Below are 24,378 nucleotides of genomic sequence, written 5' to 3' on the forward strand. Positions count from 1 at the left end.
TGTGGTGAAATGTCTGCTGCACAACCTGTATTTATTCGCTCATACAGAACATTAAATTAGTCATTATGGTGACTAGTGAGAAGGAAGGGGCACATCACAATTCTTGGAATCTCTAATGTGGTTTTGTGACAAAATGGTGACTTAAAGTAATTTTACAAGGTTCACGATTTTGTGCTTAATTCAAAATTTGTAAAAAAGTTTTTATAATCTCAATGAATTTATTTTTTTTACCAAGATTTAATAACAGGTCTGAGAAATTGGAACTGCAGTTCACCTTTAACAGACTCCTTTAGCTTATAAATAAAGTCTTGTGGTCTTTTCCTTTCCTTTACTGTATGTTATCAGTGTCAGATATTAATACATCTTTTCTGGAGAAATTGCCAGTTGGTGTAGTTTACGTTGTGTTGCCTATGGGGTATAGGTCTTTCAATATCTGTTGTAAAGATGGGGTCCTGAAGAATATTTACATTAGTCATCCCCCAGCATGGCTGTGGTTTAATGTGACACCACTCTGCTGTTCACACAGTAATTCTTGGGGTGCCACTCTAAGGGCCAGGGACTTCTCATATTGATTTTAACAACTTTTATGTTTCTGTTTTTCAGGCCTGTTACTTATCTATTTATATATTTATTAAATCAATTTATTAAAAAACTATTTCTCCAAAGTTTTAAATAAAGAATACAAAATAAATTCTTGTTCATTTTATTATTATGATTGTGACAAGGAAGATTATAATGAATAACATAACCATTAGTCTTTGTAATAATCACTATTTTTAATTTCATGATGCACTTCCAACTTTGCAACTGACACTAATCATTGATGATGATGTATGCAAAGCCTCAGCTACTTCGAGGATTAAGCATTAGATTTTGATAGACCATCATATACAAGAAAACATGTCTACAGTACAAGTCCCACTTCTAGGTTTATATTTTAGCTTTGCAGAAAAAAAAAGTTAGAAATTAATATGAGGACGTGACCCACTAGTTGCTTGGAGACTCCTAGGGAATCAGCTTCAACAACATATCTTGGGAATTTGTTCTACACAGCCACAACCATTCTGTGTAAAAAGTCCCTCCTGGTCTCAGACCTAAATGTTTGTCCTCATAATTAATTGTCATTACGTTCCTAAATTTTCAGTTTTTCTGTCAATTTCCCCATAATAACCTCTTCTTCGAGGCTGAAAAAACAATGTTCCTTCAGCCTATCTGTCTGTGACATTTCCCTTTGTACATGGTATGATTCTGGTTCCTCTTGTTTGAACTCTTTGTGAGGCAGATAAGTCCTTTTTTATTAAATGGAAAACAAAATGTATACCTCTTACACAAAATGCTTAAAAGTGTTTTATACAAAAACTAAAATTTATTGTAAAGCTTGCAAAAAATATAAATCTACTTTGAGGATAAAAAGCAAGGTCAAAACATTTCTTAGTTAAGACAGTCTGAAGTATAGGGATGCATTACAGGAGACAGAATGGACATCAAAGTGATCATGCAAGATGGAGACACACAGGGTCATTTTGCCTGAGCATGACTTACCAGCCTTCCTGGTCAGTGTGGTTTGGCTGGGTCAATAAACTCATTGGGGAAACTTATAAACAACAGACAGTACGCTGTGAGCCATCTGCTTCATTAATGGACTCCACTACACACAGTCCATTAATGAGGCAAGTGTGCCCCAACATACTGTTTTTGATGAAGAAGGGCGAGTTTTCTTCGACTAAACAATTAGTCAGCTTGCCAGCTGAGGCAGTTTCCATACAGCTCTAAAGATGACATAGCTCTAGTCCTTTATGTTTCAGTTGTGTTTAGGAACCTTGACTGTGGCTATAGTTTGAAGAATGTTGTTTGAGAGATGAAAGGGGGAGTTTCATTTGTTTTTTTGGGCCATTAAAGGCTTGCTTATTTAATTGAATTCCTTTTTAACTCTATCCATTGCATCACCTATTGTCCATGAGCACCTGGTCACTGGATTAAACTGCTGTAATGAAGGGCAATTTCTAAAATGCAGAGTTGAATGAAATCAAACTTTCTGGTGATTCCTGTGGTTCCCTCAGCAGTAGCAGATCCTTTCTAATCCCAAAGACTGTCTGACCCTTTTGGCCCCAACTCTGTGTTGTGTAGCTTTTTATGATACCAATAATAAGAGCAGCATGCTAGTTTCACAGAAACATAACAATGGAGACAGATCTGTCTCTTGAGATTTATCCCAGTCTCAGCACAGCTCAGAGGTCTTATTAAAGAGCTTCTTTGTTAGGTTAGAGGTTCAATGTTCATGCAGGGTGAAGGGTTGTAGTTTATTAGATGGTGCCCTATGCTGGATTGTTTACTAGGCAAGACAGACCAAGACCAACTTGCCAATACCCACCCCCTCTCCAAAACCCACTTTCCAATTTATGCCTTGTCAAATAGAAAACTCGTATTACAGGGTTGTCTAGCAACCAATAAGGCTTCAAAAGTATTGCATTGTGAAATGACAGTCTCTTTAAAACAGTCTTGGGAAATAGAACACAAGCATGAGAAGTATATGGAAGAAAATTACAGTAGATAGAAATTCCATTAGTGGAATAGCTGTACCCTTGTGGCAGTACATGCCACCGTGACATGCCATATGACAGAAAATACATTCTTTATAAAAGTTTGTTCTAGGATACTTTAGTGAAAGCAAAGTGTAGTAAAGCTCATTGAAAGCATGGTGAAAGCAAAAGTGAAAAACTTGCCTAGGGTTTGCCAGACATTGCTTTGAGGGTTTAACACTTATTTTGATGATGGTTACATCAGCTTTTTTTGAGCTGGTATCCATCCGTCGGTAATCACTAGATTGTGACTTGAAAGGGAAGGTCAGCAGAGTGTGCCGGCTCCTTTAAAAATATCTTAATTCGGGCTTCTTTCCTTTTTTACTAATTCTTATAGTCTTCAATTAATCCCGAATATTAGTGAATCTAAGTCTCTCAAGTTCCAAACTGCTCAACCCCAGTATGGAAATCTTTTTTTTCCCCCAAACAATATCTTCTGTATTTCTAAGCCTTAGTTAAGGATAATTCTGATTTGATTAAATTGATTTTCTTAATTTGCTCGTTTTCTGATTGAAGGAATTGCTCAAGAGGCCGATTCTTAACAAAATTAAAGGCTGTACCTAAAGCCACTATTTTCTCTGCCAGGCTTCTGACATGCTCGGTACATGCTGGAAACTCAGCTGCATTCAGAAACTGCCAACAGTAAAGAGGCAATACAAGGTCAGTATTATTCAGCCAGAAATAATTGTAAGATATGGTAGGAGACTAGTTCTCTGTACTTTGATAATCTTCTAACTTCTGTAAACCATGACTAATCTGTAGTAAAACACTGTCAAATGTCTTCAGCCACAGAGTGCTGGGATATATATCATATATGTGCCAGGGTCAGCTGTTATAAGTGGCCAAATAACCTAATAAATGTCATCCACTTTTGTTTTGGTAAAGGAGTAAATCATAACTTACTAGAACACCATTTTCTCCATATCAAATTTACCAGTATAGGCAATTTCAACAACAAAAAATAAGAATAAAAAATAGACTAGATTTCTCTTATATTTTGAAAACTTTCCATTTTTCCTGTGGACAAAACAAGTAAATGATTACAATGCATATCTGTTTAGATAGGTTTACTTTCCACTTTCATGATTATGCTGCAATGTACTGTAGCTTCAAACAGCAATTTGCTTAACTTGCGTTACAATTTTGAGTTGACTGTAGTAAGTTACTATAGTTACTATGTTGTAGCAAAGTATGGTAACGTGCTGTATTTTGATATGCCATGTTCTTATAGAGAAGTTAGTGTTTAATACCAATTTGCCGTAGTAAAACTTTTTATATCTTTGCACAATTCCATGTTAATACACTCTACAAAACCACGGTAAAGATTTCTGAGTCAATCCATTACAGAAGCTCCATAATAAAAAGCATTAAAATAGTACCTGTACTTTTTTCACTACTGTTGCTTCAGCAACTGTCTGAACTGTTATTAACATTATTATCCAAGGAAAATTAAGTTTCTGCTAGAAGTGGTGTTGATGGGTCATTAGGTGTTGCCCTTTCATGTGAACGGGAATTCAAAAAATCAATGACAGATTAGATTTCTTATGAAACATCAGGGAACAGAAGTAAATCTCCAAGATGAAGAAGCCTTTAACATACCATTCTTTAGAAGAAAACATTTTTTTCAATTACTTGACAACAGTTTACAGAAATCCTACTGTATGACCACACTTTTCCTTTAACAATAGGTCACCTTCATAATACTTATACCAGCACTGGAGGATCTAATACTGCTTCCTAGGTACAATCTGTACATTTTTTCACTTCAAATGTGTAAATATGTAAATACCTTACATAGCGGCTACAGCAGAGTAAGAATTGAATGGAGAAATGATGCACATCACAGCCAAGTAAAGCCCTTTCTGAATGAGGTACAACCAATGCTGCTGGAGTCTGGCCAGTGTAGTACTGCTGCTTGGTGTTCCTGACAGACTGAAACTGACAGTGTCCGGCAAACTGGGCCCAGAATTTGTTTTTAATATTCACTTAGACTAGTTAAGTAGAACTGGTGGTTCTAACATAAGGCTTGTTCATAGGACTAAGAGAAAACCAATCAATTTTGATTATTATCTGGTATTGTATAAATTTGCTAACTTTACCTACAAAGTAAAAACTGTGAACCCGTCTGCTGGGAACTGATAGAGCTGCAAATATTGTAGGACCCCCCATCCCCTTCAATGAACTTGCAAGCTACAGTTCATATCTATGATGTGTAAACATAATTTTGGAAGGTTTATGAGGATCATTTTCTGTCCTTCTTTTCCTTGTCACATTTATAAGAAATGGAATACAGATCTTGTCAAATTATTACAGAGAGGTTTTGACTAGTAAAGTAACTCGTCTGTTAGCATTGTAACTCTCTCAGTGAATTAACATAATCTTATAAAGCTTTTACTTTTTTTTATTTCCAAAGTTTGAATTTAAATCAAAGTTTATTTATCAAATGCACAACAATACAGCATGCAGCAGTAGTTGCTGGCAATGAAATTACTTTTCAATGAGCTCTGTGGGGGGGGGGGGGGGATAAAAATAACAAAATTAAAGTAACAAAAGAAGGTTACATAATGATAGATAATAGTGCAATAGAAATTGAATAAGATAAACTCTTATAGCATAGAGCTGCTATGTGTCCAGGGTGTATGCAATACATTATGTCCAAGTATGCCGAATAAAATGAAAACTGTATGTTCATGTATCCATTACGGGTGATGGATACACGCTGAAGGAATTTATTGTTCTGATTGCCTGGAGGTAGAAGCTGTTCCGTAATCTTTTGGACTTTGACCGAATGCTTCGATACCGTTTACCTTATGGTAAGAAAGAAAACAGTTTATGACTGGGAAGACTGGGGTCCTTGAGAATGGACCTGGTCTTCTTAAAACATCTAGCTGAGTAGATATCCTGGATGTTTGGTAGCTCACAGCCGGTAATGAGCTCCGCTGACTTCACCACCCTCTCCAGTACTTTGCGATCTTGGGTGGAGCAGTTCCCATACAAGGCAGTGATGCAACCAGTCAGGTTGCTCTCAATAGTGCACCTGTAGAAGCTGGCCTGGATATGTGATGGCATGCCGGACTTCTTTAGCCTGCGGAGAAAGAATAGGTGCTGCCATGCTGTTTTGACAAAGATATTGGTGGGTCCAGGTTAAGTCCTCTGTGATGTTTACTTCCAGGAACTTAAAATTGCTGACCCTCTCCACTGCAGTCCTATTGATATAGATAGGTTTGTGACCTCCTCCCTGATGTTTCCTATAATCCACAATCATCTCCTTTGTGTTACTGATGTTCACAGAGAGGTTGTTCTCCTGACACCATTCTGCCAGGGTTTCAACGTCCTCCCTGTATGCAGACTTTTCATCATCTAAGTTTGCGGACTATACAACAGTCATCGACCTGATCACAAAAATGGAATTTGAGTTATGCCTGGTGACACAATCATGGGTAAATAAGGAGTAGAGGACAGGGGTAAGCACACAGCCTTGGGGGCTCCAGTGTTTAGAGACCCTCACCACCTGCGGACGTTCTGTCAAGAAGTCCAGGATCCAGTTTCAAAGGGAGGTGTTCAGTCCCAGGTCCTGGAGCTTGATAACGAGCTTCGAGGGCACTATGGTATTGAATGCTGAGCTGTAATCAACAAACGGCATTCTCACATATGTTCCATTCTTATCCAGGTGTGAGAGGGCAGTATGGAGGGCAGTGGTAATAGCATCCTCTGTTGACCTGTTCTGGCGATAAGCAAATTGCAGTGGTTCTACGGTGTCAGGCAGTGAGGAGGTGATGTATGCTTTGACCAGCCGCTTGAAGCACTTCATGATAATTGATGTGAGTGCGACGGGGCGGTAGTCGTTCATGCAGCTGACTCTGGGTTTCTTAGGAAAAGGGTGGTTTTCTTAAAGCAGGAAGGAACTATAGACTGAGCTAGAGAAAGATTGAATATGTCCAAGAAGACATCTGCCAGCTGGTCTGCACATGCCTTCAGAACACGGCCAGGGATAGCATCAGGACCAGGAGCCTTGTGTGGATTGTTTTTTTTAAAAACTTTACGCACATGTACTCTGGATATGATCAGTGGATGTTCACCCTGGATTTCTGGAATCCTCCTGGCTGGATCTGTGTTACTGACCTCAAACCGAGCATAGAATGAGTTGAGCTCATCAGGAAGTGAGGCAGACTGTTTTGTGATATAGCTGGGTTGCATTTTGTGTAGTCTGTAATGGTGCGTATACATGTATACTCCACATGTTCCATATGTTGGAGCCGTGATAATATGACTCTAATTTAACTCTGTACTTGTATTTAGCTATTTTGATGGCTTTCCTGAGGTCATATCTGCATTTTTGTATCTATCCATATTGCCAGAAATGAAAGCGGCTGTCCTAGCTTTAAGTTTGGCGTGTATCTCGCCATTTACCCACGATTTTTGATTTGGGTATTTGCGAACAATTTGGGAACCATGTCTTCAATGTATTTATTGATGTAGCCAGTAACATAGTCCACATGCAGACTGATATTATTTTCGGCAGCTTTGCAGAAGATCTGCCACTCAGTGGTAGCAAAAAAGTGACTTAATATAAAATCCGATTTATCCGAGCAATGTTGAATGGTTCATAACACTGACCTCTCCTGTTTAAGCTTCTGATTGTAAATGGGAAGTAGCAGTATGGAGGCGTAATCAGATTTGCCGAAAGGAAGTCAGGGGAGGGCTTTGTAACCATCCCGGAAGTTCGTGTAAACGTGTTTATACTTATCCAACGTGTTTGTTCCGTGTGTCGGGCAGTTGATGTGTTGATATAAATGAGGCATTGTTTTCTTCAAGTTCACACCGTTGAAATCCGATGAATGCCCGCTCAGGATATGTATTCTCATGTCTGTTAAGGTGACCGTGTAATTCATCCAGTGCCCTTGTGAAATTTACCTGTGGCAGAATATACACCACTGTGAGAACTACCAATATGAACTCCCTCGGTAGATAGAAATCATAACATTTTATTGTCAGATGTTCAAGATGTGTAGAGCATTATGTTGAGCATTATGTTGAAATACGTCTGTGCACCAAAAATTGTTTACCATGAAGCATACCACGCCGCCTTTGCTCTTACCTGAGTCCAAAGTTCTGTCCTGACGGTGAATAGAAAATCCTCCCAGGAGTATAGCAGACTCCGGAACAGACGGGTCAAGCCAAATTTCGATAAACGCTAGCACATTGCAGTTCTTGATGTCCCGTTGGAAAGCAAGCTTTGCTCTCAGTTCATCTTTCAATTTCAAATACTCTCATTGTATTTGAAACTGAAACTGCTTTTTTTGCAGATAGAAAGCCTACTTCCTAACTACAAATCTTGAACCTTGGGAGAGTTATCACAAGGTAAGTGAACTTTGCTAAGATGTATTTTTACAGTGTAAAAAATCTCTTGCTTAACCAGCCCATGTTAACTGTACCTCCAGCAGAGGTACAAGCGAGGAAACTATTAGTACATTTTGTTATCCAGCCCTCAATTTTCTAACCAATTTAGCCAGTAGAGAGTCACAGTCACAGAGAGCCAGAGCCTCTACTGGCAAGCAACAGGTCTAGGGCAGAATGCACCTGGTACACCAGTCCATCGCTAGACACACACAGAAACGCCTACACTCACACCAGGGCTAATTTTCCCAGAAGTCAATTAACCTACCAGTAGGTCTTTTGACTGAGGGACAAAACCAGAGTACCTAGTGGAAACATGAACACTGGAAGCACATGCAAACTCCATGCTGATAGCACACCCCAGGATTCAAACCCAGGGACCCAGTGCTTCAAGGCAGCAGAACTAACCACTGCACCACCTGCTGCCCACATTTTGATATATTATATTTTTATGTATTCAGTAAACATTTTCCTGAATGTTTTGCAAGCATTTGTGCTAGATTTCTAGGTTTTCTAGAAACTTGGAAATATAGATGAAGAAATGGATGAGATGCAGGTTGTCAAATATTTATGATTATAATTTTGGAGTTGAACCAAATACATGAATAATAGTTTACAGCAATTTTTTAAATATTGAAATGCCAATTCATTTCTTTTGGTAACCAACACGAAACCACAATTCATAAGATTGTTCATCATCCTTTCTAATGGTTATTGCACAGTAGCAAAAATTATATGAGACCTGTTCTGATCTTGTTCCATAAGGGTTACTGTCAAGACATTTTGCTTTCTGTATTTACAGTAGATTCAGCCTTGACTAAATGATATGTATGGGCATGTTTAGCATTATCATGGTATCCTGTACTATGCCTGGCTACCATACTGTAATGTACAATAATATTATCACAAAGAATGTAATTGGTAAAAGGTAGACCATGCCAGGAGCAGTGATTTGCTATTCTATAATTCATACTCATTTGTAGCCTGATGTCATGAGATTTGAGAAGCTAATCAAACATGGTCCTGGTCAGTATTAAGATGGAAGACCTCTAAGGATTAATAGGATCCTGCAAATGGTGTGGGTGCTCCAGTAGGTGGTAGGTGATTTTACCTATAGAGGAGTTTCCAAACTGAAGTCCAAATATAATCACTAGAGAAACCGTGTTTCACAAAGTTCCTTGCTCTTTGTTGAAATGTTAAAATGAGGTCCTGATTACTTTGTCATTCTAGGACATATGGCACTGTTTTGAAGAGTAAGGTTTTTAACCCTGGTGTTGTGGGACACCTGCTCTACTTTGGCCTTGTACAAACTGGCCTTCCTCCTAAAGCTCCTCCTTAATTCAGTTGATGAAGTAACCCCTGCCCACCCCATCATGATATTATATCTGCTGTATCCTAACCAGCTGTCAGTTATTGTTTACTTTTAGAGACATTACAAGAGGATTCCAACTTTCGTATTTGCTGTGTGGTTTACAGTTGTTTGCTTGGGACAAACAAGAAGTGCAGGCATGGGGCCAGTATGGGCTACTTCATTGATAACTTGAGCAAACAGAGCCTGTGGCTGGACTCTGGGTGAGTCCTCCTGGACCTCTGTGTCACACAGAGTGCAGAGCTGGGCAGCCTGATTGGTGAAGCGAGTGCTCCAGGGCAACGTCAGTTACAGTAAGCCATCTGACAGGGGATCAATCCGAAATCCGAGGAGAGAGGGAAGAGACATATTTGTGCAGGAAAATCAAATATTTATTTAGCAGCAACAAACTGCAGGGAGTGCCACATTCAGCTTGTTAGAGCCTCTATGCAAGTACAACTGTGTTTGTTCACATGTATTAGGCCAGGGGTTCTTAATCTTTTTGAGAGTGCGACCGGTTGTATAAATGTGTAAGTTGTACTGTATACAGTAAGTTGTATAAATTGTAAGCCTATTCGCTTAATAATGATAACAATAATATTTGTATTTATATAGCACATTTCAGACAATTTGTTGCAACTCAAAGTGCTTGTTGCAAAAAAAAGTTAAACTTTAAGCAACTTAAAATAAACAACAACAACACATTAAAAGAACCGTGCACAAACAATACAAATAACACTTACATTTATATAAGAAAAGTCAAGTAAAAGCTAGAGTAAAAAAAATACGTTTTGAGCTGCCGTTTAAAAATATCCACAGAGCCAGCCTCTCTAATATGCGTTTAGGAATACTATTCAACAGTTTGGGTGCATAGTAGTAAAAGGCTGCCTCTCCAGTCATCCTATGCATTAATTTTGGAATAATCTTTAAAAGTCGTGTACCTGTTGCACTAGCCTTGATGGAATTTACAGTACAAACAGCTTAATCAATTACTTGTTTGAGTTCAGGGGCATTTTCTTAGCCACGAAGGCTTGTCTACGAATCATACAATGCGTCCACAAAACGAACGGAGTAATGCCCTGTACTTTCGTGACTAGACCACTGTGTTTGCCAGTCATAGCTCGTTCACCATCTGAGCAGATTCCCACATACTTGTTCCAGTCAATTTCATGCTCATATGATAAAAGATGATCGCCAGGGGCATGCTCAGTAAGAGGATGACAGAACAAAAATCCTCATTAATATCTCCCTCTTCAAAAAATCTGGTGTAAACAAGCATTTGTGCATCTCTGGAGACATCAGTGGTCTCGTTAAGTTGTGAAGAAAAATACTCACTAGATTTTATCTTAGCGATCACCTCCTCTTCCATGTCTCTTGCCATATGCCCAATGCTGTTAGACACGGTATCATTTGACACTGGTATCAATACTAGCTGCTCTGCAGTGCTTTTCCCACACAGGATGGAAACCGTTTCCTTAGCGCACGGTAAGAAAAACATCTCACTAAACGTGTGTGGCTTTCCAGTTTTGGAAATCCAGTTAACTATGACGAAAGATGCCTGTAGTGCCTTCTGGTTCACAGTGGTGGCTTTTTGGAGAGTAGATTAGCTCCTCTTAGCTTTCATTTAAAAAAACTCATCCTATCTTCTCATTTTCTTAGTTTTTTTCTGTTCTGAGTCTTCTGCTGTGCATTTCTTCACATTATCTTTAGCTCTCACTCTTCCAGTGCCACCTATTAAAAACAATCCATTGCTAGGCTAATCACAACTATCTTGCACAAAAGAAAAAAGTGATACAAATATAAATGCAATCGAGGCCCACCCAATAAAAATTAATATAGCGCCCTCACCGGCGCACCGTAGAGAACGCTGGGAGTTGTAGCCGTGGGATAGTCTGTGTGTTCCCAGACTAATCACTAAGCCACCCTGCTAATGTAAATTGTCTTAACCATGCAGATGTATGTAATAGTTAATTGTTTGCTTCCGTTATTGTCCTTTGATGTGTAACCACCCTGAAGCTGCATAAGTGTTCTGTTTACCACTCCAGTGCGTGTGTTAATGATTGGTTGATTCTATCTGTTACCTATTTTGTGACCCCCCAGGGATTAAGAACCCTGGTATTCGGTTAATCTAAATGGGAACCTGCTGCTGCTGAACAAGTTCAGTGACGTTTGATTTGATTTTTCTGTTAAATGAAATAAAACAGAAAAAGTGTAAAGGCTTAATGATGATAACTTGGAAACATCAGGTAATAACCTGTGATGCACAGGCCCATACAGTATGTCAGTGGATGAAAACATTCCTCTGTTTAGCAAGATTTTGACTTTCCACAATTATTTCATTAGACAATAAGTGAATCAGGTTTTTAGAAGCTCTATTTTGAAATGATTTGTAGTGAATACTGTTCATTTTCTAGTCTAAACAAAACAACAATAAAACAGTATTCTTACTTTAAATTGTCATCAGTTCAATCTGGCATGAAGTAGGACAAAAGGTTTGACTATATATTTAATAAAAATACTAAAATACAAACAGATCATCAAATCAAATCATCACATCAGTTCCTGTATTTAATTATTAATAATAATAATAATAATAATAATTGCTTACACTTATATAGCGCTTTTCTGGACACTCCACTCAAAGCGCTTTACAGGTAATGGGGTCTCCCCTCCACCCCTCCACCTGGATGATGCGACGGCAGCCATAGTGCGCCAGAACGCTCACCACACATCAGCTATTAGTGGGGAGGAGAGCAGAGAGTAATGAAGCCAATTCATAGATGGGGATTATTAGGAGGCCATGATTGGTTAAGGCCAATGGGAAATTTGGCCAGGACGCCGGGGTTACACCCCTACTCTTTTCGAGAAACGCCCTGGGATTTTTAACGACCACAGAGAGTCAGGACCTCGGTTTTACGTCTCATCCGAAGGACGGCACCTTTTTACAGTATAGTGTCCCCATCACTATACTGGGGCATTAGGACCCACGTGGACCACAGGGTGAGCGCCCCCTGCTGGCCCCACTAACACCTCTTCCAGCAGCAACCTTAGTTTTTCCCAGGAGGTCTCCCATCCAGGTACTGACCAGGCTCACACCTGCTTAGCTTCAGTGGGTTGCCAGTTGTGAGTTGCAGGGTGATATGGCTGCTGGCTGGCCAATTTAGCTCATGGTTTCTACATTTGCATGGGTATATTTCAACTCTGTAATCTGTGAAATCGCTTTGAGATAGATCTCTGCATCGTTGTGAACTTCTGTGGATTTTAGATGGGGTGTTGGAAAAAATTAAATTCTTGATTGAATTCATGCAATGCATGGCAAATTGTAATTGGAATGAGAAGATGGAAATTCAGGGTTATAGCTCCTGTTGACATCTAGATATTTTCATCTATTTGTGTTACTCCTCTTGGCATAATTGTCTTGATTCTAGGCTGATTCTTTGCTTGTTGCTCCCCAGTTAAGAAGAACATGAATTCTTCTCATCTAGTTTAAATAGCTGATCTGATGTAAAGATCAATTTAGCAGCAGCTGCAGATGCAGTAAAAACTAAGATGGGCAAAGTTGAGCTCATTTATGGCTGTAATAGATGTGGACTTAAATGTCCAGACAGCAACTATTCAGCACTTAAAATGGTAACTGATTTCAGGTTAAGAAAGAGGAGTAGATAGAGGTATTGAATACCCATGCAGAAAAGTTCAGAATGTATAGTAACCTTGCTGGAGGATTGGGCATATTGTGACAACATTCATAAAGCTGGTGTGTAGAGAGCATATAGAATAATTGGGGCTTGATTTTACAAAGGCCATGCCCTGATGTTAGTTTTCAAAGTTCTCCACTGGACGACATTCACTTTTTTTAATTAAAAGGGCTTTTTTCTGGTTGGCCATTAGGCAATCTGGCCCCTGTTTGCTTGGATATGTTTTAGTCTATCAATCCAGTATTTCTGTTTCTATTTCCATTTTGCAGTATCAGCTTTGAATTTCACTATTGCTGATGGCACATTATATGTACAGTAAATAATATCTCCTAGTTCCTGCCTCATCTGCTTACCATTTTTTTGGGGGTGCTTTGTTGGAGTATTAAATAAATTAGAATAAGCATACATTACTGCCTTTAATTTTGCTTTGGAGAAAGCTGGTTGTACTGCTGATGAAACACTTCCGGTACCTTGGTGTTGAGATTTTCTCTTTGTTACATGCTATCACAATAAACTTCAAAAAAAGGAATGTACTTCCTCAGTTGAAGCTTTTTAGTTCCAATTCCTCTTTCTTCACTTTTAGGGTGTCAGGATAGACTTGATATTTAAAATTAAATTCAAATGGAAAGGGAATTGACTGTGTATCAAATCTGTCACTCTGTAGCTTGAGAGATCTACAGGTGGCTTACCACTGCCAGACTTAAAATTGTTTTAATTATTGTAGTCCTTTCTTTTGAGAGCTTTGTTTCATTTAATATGGCCACTCCTGTTTCATACCCACCTGTAGAAAGTGTGGTCTCTCTATATAAACGACAGGATTTTAATGATATGTATTTCCCTAAGAAATGGTGCTTTGGACCTATAATTACCTGTATATACTTAATGACAATTTGCCATTTAGTAAAAAGATTCACAAATTCTCAGAAGACATTGCCATTCCTATTCTCCTGTTCTTCTTAATCACAGGCTTCTTACATCCAAACTATCTTTCTCTTCTCCACTTTAGAGAAATAAACAGAGATTCATATTCTAGCAAATATTTTAACATTGAATGTATTTGCTTTCAATATTAACTTCCTTGTTCCTCATTTTGTTTGCACTTACATCTTTGGTGTTCCCTAGTGGATGACGATTGCTATGCACCCAAAAATATAAGAGACTGGTTTCCATGTTTTGTGTTTTTTAGTTTTCGTGCAAGCCTTAAGCATTTGTTACTGTTTGGAAGAGGGATTTACATAATACAGAGAAATTAAGTTCCTGGTTTCTAAAAATTATGATTATCAAATTATTCACTTAATTTTTTTTCACAGAGAATAGTTGATCCATAGTTTCTATCACTGATTTCTGATCCTGTTTTAGTGGTCCTATGAAATTGAATTTGGTGGAGGCAGTTCTACATATAATGGGGATGTTGATATTATATCGTTTTTGTTATGTCTTTGAAAAAAATAAAATGAATTGGTTCAGAAAAAAAACATTGCGATTATGCAATGTGGTGTTTTGTTTTTATCACTATGTTAGATAGATAAGACTTTATTAATCCCATAGGGAAATTGATGTGTCACAGCAGTCCAGCCCAAGGCAAGCAAAAACAGACATCAGTTATAACAATAGTTATAAAACAAAAGACAACAAAATAAATATAAACTAAATAAATAAAAAATAAATACATAGGTGTGTGCAAAATGTGATGATCATAGTCACTGTAAAAACAATAAAAATATGTGCAAAATGTGCATAGGTTTATACAGACTGATTGTCCAAAAAGTACAATGGAGCAAACATGCTGTCCATAGACAAGCAAATGAAGGGAGTTCAGCCTTTTATTCCACATAGGATTTATCCTATGCCACATTAGCAGACATTTTAATGCAAACCTAAGTTTGCTGCTGTATTGTTTCTGCTTGAATATCACAATTAATTAGGAGCCAGAATTTAAATTCTTTGACCCTGTGGAGTGTACATTACTGGCTTTAATGGCTAATGGTATAAGCATGTTTAAATAATGCATTGTACCACAATATCCAGAAGCGGTAGCTACAGCTTGTTGTGATTCTATGATTCTACAATCAGTAGCAGGACTCAATAAAATATTATTCCCCATGAATTTCATAGTTACAGAGTCTTACAAATGTATTCAGGCCCTTTCCACAGTATACGAATTTTGTAAAATTACAAAATGATACATACTCTGTGGTACAAACTTTATATTTTATTCAAAATGTGAATGCTCAATGTAAACATTTAAAGCATCAGGTCTTTCTGGGTAAGTCTCTACTTTCTTTGCAGACCAATTTGGTGAGATTATTGTCCTTTTGTCTCTGCAAAGTTGGTCATGTCCTCTCAAGTGGCTTGGGAATCACTAATGCACAGCAGATTTCAAGTCTTTCTTTCTTTTCTACATTCTTTCTATAAGTCTTTCTATTGTACATAGAATTCAAGTCAGCATTCTGACTGGACCTCTCAAGGACATTCACTTTCTTATTAAGCCACTCCAGTGAAGCTTGGGGTTGTGCTTTTAGTCATTGTTCTGCTGAAAGCTAATTTTTTAAAGATTTACCAGTGCTTTGCTCCATCTTCAGTATGTTCTCACCTGTCTTGACAATGTTGACTTTGTTTGGTCTGCATCACATATAATTGCAAATAATGCAATTTGGACAAAATGTTGTCTGACCACAAACTCATTTGCTAAATGTTTGCACTATCACTTAAATGCTTTGTTGCAAATCCTATGCAGGATTTGAAATGTGTTTTCCATTCTGCCGTACAGGCCAGCATTATCAAATGACTGGGATATTGTTGACTTCTACACATTTTCTCACATCTTAATCGTCAATCAACCAACCAGTCAATAAATTTTATTTTTATATAACTCCTTTCAATACAGGGCTTACTCAAAGAAAAGTGCAGATGGAGCAAAGTAAGGATAAATCTCAAGGCACTATATATACAATAAAAAACAGTACTGTGTACTGAATATACAATAAAATTATACATTAAAAGGTCACCAAAAACACATATGTTTATAAATCAGATTTAAAACTTCAACAGAAGCTGCATTTTTAATATGGTAAGACTATTTAAAAAATGAGATACTGGTGCTGAAAAAGTTCTGTCCCCTACCATATGATGTGAAGTTCTTGGAATGTTAAAGACCCTAGGACCAGTGAGCAAGCTGGGACATGTGGCAATCATAACTCTTGAAGGTACACAGTCTATCCTGTAAGAGACTGGTAGCCAGTGAAGGTTTTTAAGTACAGGAGAAATATGTTAATTTGGTCTTTGTGAGCACGTGATGAGTACTGATCTGTGCATACTCTGATTTCTGTAGTAGTTTGTTCAATGAACCAGTGAACAAGGAATTGCAGTAGTCTAATCTTGAGAAAAAGAAGAAATAAAATAATCTCAGCCTTTGAACTTTTTAGCATTTTCAAAGTCACAGTTAGCCTCAACATTACATCACTAACAAGCTTCCTTCTTGCTTGCCTGCTTGGTTTGGAGGAACTGCCAGATTAATACAGTGTCTGGGTAATATAGTATACATTTCACTTCAAGAAACCTTCAAGAAACCTTCACAGCAAGCTGATGGAGCCAAATGCTTGGCTGAGGAAAAGGATGGGTTGCCGGATGCCATTTTGACCTCTAATAACAGCTTTCTGATTTGACAGTTTCAGGCAAATGCAGTGAATGCATAACTGGGAATAAAGAGGAGTAGCCCCCATGAGAAAATAATTGTAAATAAATGAGCCAACAGTCATTTTACTTTACTGTTTGCTGTGTAACTTTAGCACAAGACAAAATGTCACTTTGATATGTAGTATAATAATTTTACTATTTAATGCATTTATCCTAACCATATATTAGTCCCTGCTTACAATATTAGTATAAATAATTTCCTAGACATATCAGCCATTTATAAATGTTTAAAACTTAACAAATAAGAAATAATATTTTAACCATCATCTGAAATAAATTTATTAAAAAAATCTGCTCTCACAGAAAAGTTTTACGTAACACATAACATACTGTACAACAGTACAGATGGTCTTCTAATGCTTTTGATGAGCCTCATCTTCTGGTACATTGTGAATTTTATGAAAATATTGAAGGGACTTCAGAATCTGATGAAAGATATATGAAGTTTACAAAACAGTTCACATATTTCACATATGTGAAATCTAAAATGTAATAATCTAAGTCCTAATAATACATAAAGGTAACCCGATGAGACAAATGACACAAACCATGATACTTTCAACAATGATTTATCCTCAAATGATTCAACATGCAGTATCCATATGTGACAAAGTATGTGAACCACATTGTTTTTCATTTGGGATTCTTCTTTGAAAGCAGTGTTTTGTATCTGCCAGACATAACATTTCTAATTGGGGCCCAAAGACTTCTGTTTTTGATTTATCTGTACAGATAATATTGTTCCAGGATCCTTGTGGATCATCTACAGTTGAGTTACAGATGATTAGACCATATAGACTTCAACAGAATTCTGTTGTGAAGAGCAGGTATCTAAAATTGTGTAATTGTTTTATTTGACAGCGCAGGTCAAACACTCACCTGAATTGATTGGAACACCTGACTCCTTGATTGGAATACCTGACGCCAGTTACCCTCTTTTCAAGATGTCATTATCCTAGAGGTTCACATACTTTTTCCTTAAATTACCTAGATTGTTTAAACCACTTCTTCAATAAAGATATGGCAACGTAAACTTTTGCGTATGTTGTTTGTTAAATAAGTCTTTATCATTATGATCTTATTAGATGAAGATCAGATCACAGTTTAGAAGCCATTCATGCAAAAAATCCATATAATTCCTAAGAGTTTACAAACTTTTTCTCACAGCTGTACAGTATGTGGTGTTGGGTGAACTTGATGATCTGTTTGAAGAGCGGTGGTTTTCTCCTTACTATCCTTCAATGAACGCCATTGCTGTTCAGTCATTTTCTTATAGCTGAGTCATAAACAGTCACTTTAGCCAAGGTGAGAATGGTCTGAAATTTTGTGGATGTTACCGGGTTTCTTTTGAACTTTTCTTCACTTCCTTAATGATTTTCTAGTTTGTTCTTGGAATGCTTTTGGTAGGACGGCCGCTCCACGGTAGAGTGAATATGGTTTTGAACTTTCTCTATTTGTAGACTCTGACAAATCTCTCTGGTGGTGGATTGGTGGAGCTCTTAATCCTTAGAAATGATCTTGTAACTCTTTCTGGACTGATGAGCAGCAAGAACTCTTTTTCTGATGTCTTCAGAGATTATGATCATGGCATTACTTTTTTCCACACATTTGATCCACTCACAATGTTTCTGATCATTATATAGGGTGTGGTTTTCCAAAAGATTTACCTCATTATTTAATCACCTACAATTCCATTAATCGATGGTTCACTTATGTTTTCACCTGTACCTTAAAGGGGAACTGCAAGGCTATATTCATATTTTGGAGTTAGAGAGAATCAGCATTGATGAGTGCATTTCAAACCACAACAAAAGTAAAATGTACACAGTAACTTATAAAACCTCCAATTTACACCACAAAATAGACTAAATTTCCAGGTATGCTTAGAGCCATGTTCTGGGATTCAGAAGGAGCTAACAAAACTTCTGGCTTTATGACATTGTAAACAAGCTGGCTTGTGAATACATCTATTTAAATCCAACAGAAATATTGCTTTCGATTTCGGACGGTTTTGCCAACAAATACTGCTTACTTGTTAACTCTGCATGCTGATCACGTTGGAACATTTCTGCTGTAAAATGTCTGCTGCACAACCTGTCTTTACTCGCTCGTACATCACATTACATTAGTAATTACTGAGACTAGTGAGCAGGAAGGGACAAATCATGTTGCAATTCGAATGCGAGTTTGCGACAACATGGTTCACAATGTTGTGCTTAATTCCACATTTGTATTTTTTTACATTTTAAAGTGAATGAATTTATTTTGTTTCCAAGATTTAATAACTGACCTGAGAAATTTGGAAGGCACTCCCAGTTTAATTACTCATTGTTTGTTTAATTCATATTTTTTCCAGGAGACATGAATTTTGTTTCTACAGTATAACATAATTGTATATTTACATAAAGAATGGTTTTGATTCAAGAAAGCTATCATGGTAAAACTGTAGAATGTACATATTTATTTGAGTTTTGTCAGCACTGTAAATATAGAACTCATTAAACATATTGTAGAATTTCTTACTGATAAAAGGAAATTTACCCTTCTCTCTTATCTGTAAATATAAATAATAGTGTTTTGAAATTTCAAAAGTGTATGGTGAAATACAATTCTAGAATTTTCTCTGTATCATTAACAATTTATTTTGTCATTAAAAATTAATTTAAAGTATTTCTAAAAATATGCAGAATAAACACTATTAACTATTAAATACAGGCAATTCACACTATCTCTAGTGACTTGAAAGTGTATTGCAGAGTAACAGTTAGAGTGGAACAACTGCAGTGACATTTTGCAAGGAAAATATTGCTGAGTGCAAAGCCATTCTGATTAATGCTTTACATAATGACTGAAGCCATTAGCTGCTTGTGACTGGGATTCTCCAGATAGTGGGATATAATTTTCAGGCAGGTTAGAGTTGACCAGGGTGTCCTACGCTAGAGTCTTGTCTACACAACAGCTGTCTCGTGAATTGCTGGGCACATGTGTGTTTGCAGTGTTGCCTGTGTCCTTCTGCTGCCTGGGGAAATACAAGGTGGATGGCCTGGATATTCTGGAGAAAAGCATGTGCGGTCTTTATGTCTCCCATGTCTCCCCTGCTAATATAATGGAGCCTGTGGTGAATTCTAATCAGTTCAAATCAGTTGAATCAAATCGAATCAGTTTGATTCAGTTAATCAATTCTAAATAGGCAATAATGACTAGAAGTTCTGAACTAAAATATAAACAACATTTTCTGTTATTTGTTTTGAGAAATTTGGAATTGCCAGTTGCCAAAGTCAGCATGGCCACTAATCCCAACCCCACTTCTGACAGTGTTGCTAGTAGTGTGCCGCTGCATAGGAAATCCTAGTTACATTCAGGTATTAACAACAAAAACAAGGCTTGAACCTACGGTGTCTGAATCACAAAGAGTGTCTTTAAACAGGCTAAGCTTCTGACAGCTGCCCTTTTTTTTAAATTAGAAAACGATAAACAGTATAATGTAGTTGTAAAAGTGACAGTTTAGTCAGTGTTGATTTAAGATAAACTTTTGGTTATTCCTTTCATTTTGGGTGAGGGTTTTTACTTTGTTTTTTCCCAAAAAGAAAGATGAACTTGATGTACTCAAAAAAATGTTGTATGAATATAGTCTATTTTCTTACTAGGTCATTAGTGTCTTGAAAGTGGAGAAAACACATTTGATGTGAGCTACATTAAAATTCTGCTCCATGACTGTGTCAGACCAAATGCAAACAGAGTTAACCAGAAGAGAAAGGGGAATTGGGTTCTTGCTTAATGAATTCCAGGGCTGAACATGCTAACAAGTCCATTATTCCAATCCTTGTCTGAGTAATTAACATTTTGCAAATAAAACCATTTAAGACTTGTGTGCTCTTGTCAAATTAAGACAGCCATAAATGCTGATAAATATTTGCATAATTTGTAGCCAGTTGTGAGGAAGACATTTGTGCATTTAGCAGTATCAGTGACAGGGCAGTAAATCTAAGTGGACGATTCACATCAGTGTCGGAATAATTCAATAAATGATAAGCTGTCTGGTTACATTTCGGTATAAATTGCAAATGGGAAAGCATATATTTACAGGTCTTGGAGAGAGTCATTTAGTATTCAGTGGGCTACCACTATCTGTTTACATTGAGAGTGCAGTACTTTTCTTAAGACTAACTCATCCCCTGACAGGATAAAATACAGATCTTTGAGGTGGTGGTTTTCACCTCACTGACAGGTTTCATATTGATGACAAATCTCTCACATGCAGCTCAAGGATGTTCAGCGATCGAGTCAGAAATATGTGTTGCACTAAATCAAAACTTACACGAGTTAGCTCCACCAGTCTTGGCACATTGGATCAGAATACTAAAGTGTTACTGAAGGGAATCCAGAACTGCATATTCCATACCTTGGTGTACTACAACAGTGAACATCCTAATACAAAAAAAGTAAAAGAGAAAAGGAAGTTGATTAAAGTGATTAAAACAATTCAGACCATTAAGTGGCTTTTCCATCACTGAAAGGTGTTTAAAATTCAATCTTTTGTCTAATGCAAAGAAAGGGGATATATATTGTAAAGTGATTTCCTTAAAAATCTGCAGATTCTTGAGTTGTCCAGATATTTGTTTTAGATTTTTAGTTAGAAAAAAACTACAAAGAGTTTCCAGTGATAAAGTGATTTAGCGGTATTTGAGAAAAAAAGAACAACCAGATACAAATCAGACTATAAAAGTATGTCACATATCCTATGAGTGTGATTCAGATATTCAAGATCCTTACAGGAGCTGGTACTGTTCACCCAAACACTTATCTTCAGCCAACTCAAGTGGGTTCTGGACAGAACTGAAGTGGTAGTTCTATGCTCATAGAGTTACAAATGTCGCCTGGACTGAAGCCCATGGATCAGTATGCTACAGGAAAACAAATGAGCAAAACAAAGTAGCTGGTTGGCCTTCTGCTATTTGTATTTTCTACTATTTGTGTAGTTTATTTTTAGACTACACTGGGTTTATAGAAAGGACAGTTAATCCGTGTCCCAATTCTCACATTGAACCCTAAGCCTTTTCTCCAAGTCTGCACTTCTGTGATGTAGAGCATCTTTATAAAAAAAGTAATGGGACACCCTTGCGTGATGTCACTCACTGGTTTCATAGCTCAGGGTAAAAAAAGCTGCCTGTTGATGCTTCTTTTCCAGTGGCTATGTGCATATTGGCAGGTTTTTTTTTAATTTTTCACTTTCCTCTCACAGATAAAATTGAATATCCCAACTTGTACCCGTTTCTTGCCAGGATAGGCTCCTGTATTGGATAAGGCAATTAGAAAATGGATGGATGGATTTTTTAAGTACTGGGACAGAACAGGGTTGTTGTGCTGTAGTAGTGATTTTTTAAATAGAACTCGGGAAAACACACACACAATAACTTCTTTAAGGGAGAAACTGGTGTTCTTTATTTATTCAAACTCAAAAATATCTCTTTACTGAAAAACTACATGTTTCTGTCAAAACTAAATCAAAACTAACTTTATTGTATCTTCGGGTTTATCAGTCATTTGTTCCCACTCAACTCCTTCTCCCCATGAAATTTATCTTCCTTCTGTCCCCAAATTTCAGTTGCAGAACCCTGTGAAAATCACATCTTCCCGGTTATAAATCAACTGATCATTTGTCTTGTCCCAACTGGCCAGGTGACTGAAAGTGGCAGAACATTTTTCATCGCTTCCTAGTCAGTGTATTTCAGTTTAGAATTTCCATCCTGCCTGAATGGAAGTGCCAGACCAATACACAATTTTTATAGAAAAGATTTTATAGAAGACAAATGGCTAAGTAGCCTTTTAAATTGGTTATAAACTAACTTGGTGCCAGTGTTTTAATCATTCTCAGCTACATGTTCATGGTTTTTAGTATTTGTTACCAGACCACTGAGGAGAATACACTAATTGTCTAGAGTTTGGCAGCTGCAGCCATTGCTTCCACATAGCAAAAAGACACTAACATTATTTGACAGCATGCAAGCGTAATTTACAATTGATTTCTCCTTCTAAATATTTGTCTTCACTTTGCCTCTGTTTTGCCAATTACAGAGCTAAAGTGATATTTCAGAAGCACTTATTGCTGTGCCATGAGTGCCTGTTCTTGGATGCAAATGGAGCAGTCAATTCAGTTCCTGTGTGGAGGAATAACACAACTACTTACCTATTAAAGACAGCTTGTACTGACACGAAATGCATTTTCAAGTCTGGAGCATGGCCCTGAAAAATAATCAACAAAACAAAAACGTCAGTTAGGTGCATTCTGTGTCATCATTTGTGCATGCTCACATTAAAGCTTGTATAATTCAGCAAGTGATAGTCTGCCTAGATTTCTAATTCCAGGGGAAAGGATCCTAAGTGATTTATTATCATTTTTTCCTATGAAGTGCTGTGACCTGCTTTTGTATGAAGTCATTGAAGATTAGGTGGATTCATGTAAAATAAAATAAATATATACTCTCTTTGAAGGAACCTGTGTGCATTTATTAATGTATAATAATTATGTATTATATATTATTTTATATTGTATACGTGCATCTGCCTACTATATAATTGATCTGTCTGTCTTAGGCAGTGGATTGATTAATTGTTGAACCTGTCTATCTGCTAAATCAAAGGTTGGAGGACCAAAATAAACACCACTATAAGACTGCCTATACTATAGTAGCAAGCAGTTCATGATTTATACTTTCCAGAGTAACTTGTTAAAGACCTTTAGTGTTACCACAGATCGTATGTACAATTTATACACACATTTTTCCTCAGGTGAGTACTAAGGTTCAAACAGCATTTTAGCTAGGGAGAATACATTCGTTTGTATACACTGAGTTCCAGAGTATTGTTCAAATTAATTAGGTAGTGCTGTGAATGTGAATAACAGCAGTGTGCTGATGAATTATGTAATTGTGAGATGTCTTTTTTTCTGCAGTGCAAAAAGATCAAAAGCAATAGTCAACAGGTTATGAGAACACAAAAATAGGTCATGAATAAATTAATCCATTTGACTCATTGTAGTGCACTTGATTTTTCTATCATCTAGTTTTCTTTAAGATAATTGTCTAAAAACAATTGTCTAATGATCATTTTGATTATGTCAAGAAGAACAGTGTGTGAAATGTGCTAGTGTGCATTTGAGCATTTGAGAATTTCTCACCTTCGAAGCTGCTGTAATGCAGGCAAGAGGGCAACTGTAATTCAAGGCTCTACCAGGACAGCCAGTTTTACCTGCATGAAATGAAAATGCTGATTTAATTTTGGACAGTATGATGGTGTAATAAAAAAAGTTAACTGGTTCAGTTCCTTTTTCGCTTGGCATGCACTTGACATCTTTGTCTTTCTTGTATCATTCTTTATGTCCAATGTGGCAGCTTTTTCAAAGCTTGTCATATCTCTGTTGAGCTGTTAAACAGCTTGGGCTTGAATGATTAAAACTGGTCAGTATGATTTGTGGTGAATCACTAGGACAGGCCTACTGTCTGAGCCAATTCTAACACTCTTAATTATCTACACATTGTTCAGTTCCAGCTTGCTGTAGTGCATTGACCCCAGAGCTGCCCTGATCCCAGGGTGATATAAACTCCCCTGGGCTTCCCCTGTATCCTTAGTAACTCCCAGGCTTGCAGTCTTGTCATTTGATATC

General features: G+C 37.2%; 1 protein-coding gene across 18 annotated transcripts in view; it reads left to right on the top strand.

Annotated features, from left to right (window-relative positions):
* fut8 (fucosyltransferase 8) overlaps window positions 1-24,378 on the top strand; it is a 435,504-nt gene that overhangs the window by 146,254 nt on the left and 264,872 nt on the right. For 5 of the 18 annotated variants that reach the window (XM_069192936.1, XM_069192938.1, XM_069192934.1 and 2 more), the window contains one exon: window positions 7,886-7,940. The exons of 11 other annotated variants lie outside the window; for them this stretch is intronic. The gene's annotated coding sequence lies outside the window, so the exon portion shown is untranslated. Of the gene's footprint in view, window positions 1-3,164; window positions 3,240-7,885; window positions 7,941-24,378 lie in introns of all 18 variants that reach the window. 2 more of the 18 variants (XM_015351244.2, XM_015351249.2) reach the window with 2 other exon arrangements.

Source organism: Lepisosteus oculatus, chromosome 8 (genome assembly GCF_040954835.1).
Source record: "Lepisosteus oculatus isolate fLepOcu1 chromosome 8, fLepOcu1.hap2, whole genome shotgun sequence".
Classification (NCBI taxonomy): domain Eukaryota; kingdom Metazoa; phylum Chordata; class Actinopteri; order Semionotiformes; family Lepisosteidae; genus Lepisosteus; species Lepisosteus oculatus.